At 31.9% G+C, this 5,375-nt stretch overlaps 1 pseudogene; it reads left to right on the top strand.

The window, feature by feature from the left end:
* The first annotated feature begins 1,968 nt into the window (after positions 1–1,968).
* On the top strand, positions 1,969–3,131 carry LOC114383965 (annotated as a pseudogene).
* Positions 3,132–5,375: the final 2,244 nt, after the last annotated feature.

The raw sequence follows: 5,375 nt of genomic DNA, 5'->3' as shown, positions 1-5,375 counted from the left end.
CATTCAAATAACTTTTACAACTTTTGAACTTCTTTGAACAACTTTCGAGAAATCTTGAAACCTTTGCTTCTCATCTTTCTTCTTCTTCCTTTGCCAAAAAGCTTTCTAAGTTTTATGTTTTTCAAACCTTGTTCTTCTGCAACTGAAAATTCTGCAGAAAACAAAAGTGTGCTATATCTTTTCATTCTCTTCTCCCTTTGCCAAAAAGAATTCAACAAGGGCTAATCGCCTTAATTCTTTTTGTGCCTCTCTTCTCCCTTTTCCAAAAGAACAAAGGACTAACCGCCTGAATTCTTTTGTGTCTCCCTTCTCCCTTTTCAAAGAATTCAAAAGGACACAGAGAATTCTTTTGATTCTTCCCTTTCCCTTAAACAAAAGATTTCAAAGGACTAACCGCCTGAGATATCTTTTGTTTCCCCTTTATAAAGATTCAAAGGACTAACCGCATGAGAACTTTGTCTTAACACATTGGAGGGTACATCCTTTGTGGTACAAGTAGAGGGTACATCTACTTGGGTTGTTGTAACTGAGAACAAGAGATGGTACATCTCTTGTAGATCAGTTCAAGTGAAGGGTACATCCACTTGGTTGTTCAGAGAGAACAAGGGAGGGTACATCCCTTGTGGATCTTTGCTTGTAAAGGATTTTACAAGATTGAAAGAAATCTCAAGAACCGGTGGTTGCTTGGGGACTAGATGTAGGCACGGGTTGTTGCCAAACCAGTATAAAATTCTTGTATTTGTCTTCATCTTTCCTACACTTTTAATTTCCGCTGTGCACTTTTAATATCACTTTTACTTTTGGTTAAGTTTCAATTAATGTTCTTTACTTTCTTAACTTGGAAGTAAAAGCCTAATTAAATCTAGTAACATTAAGAAGGATAGATTTTTAAATAGTCAAGGTACATTAATAATTAATTCAACCTCCCCCTTCTTAATTATTCCGAGGCCACTTGATCTAACAACACTACTAAAAATAGTTCATTTTTTGTTCATGTTTTTCCTTGATAGTATGGTTTCTAAAGTTTTAGTGAATTTTAAATATTCAATCATTTCAATTTAGCATGATAATTGAATTTAGTACTTATTACATGCATAGGAATGAAGACATAATGCAAAAAGTTGAATCCTTTGAATTCTATTGAGTCTATGAGATAAAATGAGAAAGCTTACCCAGATAGTTAGGATTTCTAGTTTCTTTAATGTGATTAATTATACTAAAACTCAAAGTTGAGTTGATCCAAAAGTATTGTTCTGACTTTGGTCATTTGAGAGCAAGTGCAATAGAGTATTAAGAGTATATTCAACAGAGTCAAATATGTCAAGTTGAACACAAATAATGGGAGATTACTAACTTCCTCTAACTTTATTTTTAACAATACTATTAATTTGATATATAATTATTTATAGTAAAAAAGAAAAAAAAATAGGAAACATCATATCTAAATACAATGAGTTTAAATTTTATATACCATCAGTATAAAATATATTTGCATAGATATAGAATAGGAATTTATCTTTTTACATATTATATTAACAAATAGAAAAAACATGGTCATTGTCAAAGAATATCACGTTATAAAAAATTCAACAACCCATCTATTTCACTAGTAATCGACATATTTAGCTCAGAGCAAAATTGAAAGTTAATAGTAGTATAAAAATTTAGCCAAATCGTGTCTTCCAATTTTCTTTGCAACAAATTTATGATTAGAAAATGGTTTGACCAAGGTGTTGTTTTAATTATTTTGTGTGTTGTCTTCAATATAACCCTCCAAGAAATATTGGTCATAACAATATTTGTAATCAACTAGATTAGAGTTTGTTTGCTCTATTAGTGTCTTTAAGAATGTTTCCAATACAATATTAATAGTTTCATATCATAACATTCTTCAAATCACATGTGCATTAAAGAAGTGGGAGAAAGCATAAAGAAGAAGGAAAGATGAAAATGGTTTTTCCTCATAGTATGGTCACAATAGCTTTGGTGCTAATGTTAGCTTCATATGTCAAAGCTCATGTTGGCCTTTTTGATATAAGAAAATATGGTGCAATACCTAATGGAGATACGACCATGGTAAGATAAATCAAGTTTTAACAATTGAAAGTGTTATTTTATATGTAAATTACATAATTAAAAGAGTTATAAGATTAATTTTTGTCTTGATTTTTCTATTTTTTTGTTTGGATTGTTCTTAAGGATTTGCAGAATGCTTGGAGGGATGCATGTGTATCAATGACTCCAAGCAAAGTTGTAGTTCCTAGTGGTAAATATAAGTTGAGACAAATAGACTTTATGGGACTTATAAAGCTCATATTAAGGATTAGGTTACTGGGATAATTAAACCTCCAAAAAATCCACTCCACGTTAATGGACAAGACCAATGAGTTAGATTTGGATATATTAATTTCTTAACCTTATTTGGTAATGGAACTTTTCACGGTCAAGGCAAAATGGCTTGGAAACAAAATAATTGTGCAAAAAACAAGAATTGCAAAAAGCTCGCCATGGTAAATATAATAAAGAATTTTCTTAATATATATTAAAATTGTGCATTTTCATCAAATTTGGTAACAATTAACTATTATGTACTTTTGGCAATATTTTTCGTAGAATTTTGGCTTTGAAATGGCCAATAATTTAGTAATTTAGGACATAACTTGAAAGGATAACAAATATTTTCATGTGAATGTTTTTGGGTGCTAGAACATTACATTTACAAACTTTAGAGTTAGTTCACCTGCATATAATCCTAATACTGATGGAACTCACATTAGAAAATTAACTCAAGTGAAGATTACTAACTCAAAACTGGCACCAACGATGATTGCATATCTCTAGGCGATGGGAGTAAAGAAGTCACTATCCTAAATGTAACATGCGAACCTAGACATGGTATTAGTGTTGGAAGCTTAGGAAAATATTCAAATGAAGAGTCTGTAGAAGATCTTACTATCAAGAATTGTACACTAAAAAACACAAACAATGGTCTAAGGATCAAAACTTGGCCTAGTACTCCAATAACTTCTCTTGTGCCTAATTTGCATTTTGAAGATATCATAATGATTAATGTCAACAACCCTATAATTATAGGTCAAGAGTATTGTCCATGGAATCAATGCTCAATATAGGTATTTAACCAGAAAACCACTTTTTAGTATAGGTAGCCATAAGAACATAAGAAAAACTAATGGCAAACACACTAGTTCTTAAACAAATATAAAATTTTCACCTTAATTCCTACAAATCACAAATGTTGATTATGTTAGTCATTTTTAAGGACTATAAGTCCATGCTCATGGACCGATATAATCAATATTTATTAGTTTTAGGAATTAATGTTTTCCTTTCCTCTATAATCTCCCATTTGTTTGGATTTTGATGTCATTTTGTTATGATATGGTATTAGTGTTACATCATTTGACAAGTGTACCAAATTAGTGTAGTATTTTCAAAAATTAGTATTTTCAAAAATGATTACAAGGTTGTCTCCATAGCAACTTGTTTGTATCAAGCTATTTGTGTAATTCAATATCTAGGCAAAGGAATTTATTGTTTTAGTGAAACAAGTTATAGAAATTTAATCCTAAGATCTAAGCAATGAACTATAACAGGGCAATTTTCACACAAACAATACATTGAGCAATTGGTGTGCAAGGACTAAAAGCAAAAATAAATAAACTAGTTGGGGTATTTGGTGTTACTAGACAAACATCTCAATAATACTAAAGGGTTTTTCTTCATTTCATGAAACTCTAATGCTATCTCAACTCACTTATGTCTTTAACCTTGATCCTTCAAGTGAGCGAAACTAAATCACTAAACTCCACTCCTAATCCCTTAACAAGTGTAGCTAAATGATTTGCTAAGATCAAGAGTCATTAAGAGACTAACAAACATCACTTTATCCCTAAAAGAGACATTCATTAGATACTATTCTCAAAACTCTATTTTCAAAGCATTTCACAATGATAATAAAAATCACAAGATAAATAAATGGTTGATCAAGCCACAAACTAACATTAAGAATAGAGAAATAGTAAAAACACTGAATATTCATTAAATAGATTGTGAAAATAGTTACATGTGAGTTGCTAGCACACCAAATCCCCAACTATAAGAAGGTTAGTTCCTCATTGAGATAAGAAACCACCAAAGATTACAAGAACAAGGGAAAAATGAAGTGTAATGGTGAAAAGATGAAGACACAATGCTAAAAATGAACTTTATCCGCAAACACAAAACCCTAGAACGATTTAATACTGATCTCAATAAAAAGATACCTTAAATAGGTTGAGAATCATTGCTTTATTGTTTCTTCTTTAAAGCATTGCTCACTTAGTGGAAGGAATAATCAACATGAAAATACAGAAAAAGGTATGTTTTATTGCATTAATTTTTTAAATAGTGATCAAGGGGTTCCCATGAACCCTAAGAGAATAAATGTCATTCCTGAGTGGCCCACTCCACCAAGTATAAGAAAAATTTGGGGCTTCCATGGCTTAACAAACTTTTACAAAAGATTTGTCCCATATTTTTCTATACTTGTAGCACCACTCATTGAGTTGGTGAGGAATCATGTTCCTTCATGGGAAGATGCCCAGGAAATGGGTTTTTAGACCTTACCTTACTTCAATATATCAAACACCACTAATACATATGTTTTTGTTCCTTTTACAGGTGTTGAGGAAAAAAGCTCAGAGTATCAAGAACCTCGGGATTTGAGGTCAAATCCTTTTCAAGGGGGAGGGAATGATGCAATCCTACCCCGCAAGGGCATTGGATAGAAGACTCCAAGAAGATTGGGCCAGAGATGCAAGAGAAGACCCTAGGGTTCTCATGAGCCTTAGGATAGATTTTGGGCCCATGGGCTAAGTATGAGCCCGCTTATCTTTGTACATATTAGATTAAGGTTTTATTATTTTTGGGTCTTGTATTTAGGGCTCCATAATATAGGTAAGGTACCTTAGAAATGCAGGATTTTTCAGCCCTTGTATTTTAGGGCACCTAGACTAGTTTTTGTATTATGGGTAGTTTTGTAATTTCACATGCATTAGGTGAATATTTGATGTGTGTGGTTGAAAATAAATTTAATTGAATTGGTAGAAGCCCAATCCAATTAAATTTTAGAGGGGGAGGCGAGCATTTTCTTGCTACACCCTATTGCCACATCATATAGTCACACTTTGTGCATGTCCTTCATACTTTACATGCCTCATGACACCTAAGCACAGTTAGTGAAGAATATTGGACTTGATCTTGGATTAGTGGGCTGAACCATAGCTAAAATTCACTAATCATAATTAGTGAAATTTTGACTCCACAAATTCAAGTGAAATTTAAATAGAAATTCAAATTTCTCTCTAATTTTGTAT

This window comes from Glycine soja, chromosome 14 (genome assembly GCF_004193775.1).
Source record: "Glycine soja cultivar W05 chromosome 14, ASM419377v2, whole genome shotgun sequence".
NCBI lineage: Eukaryota > Viridiplantae > Streptophyta > Magnoliopsida > Fabales > Fabaceae > Glycine > Glycine soja.
The sequence above is the reverse complement of the archived record's forward strand: the minus strand, read 5'-3'. Positions and strand labels throughout refer to the sequence as shown.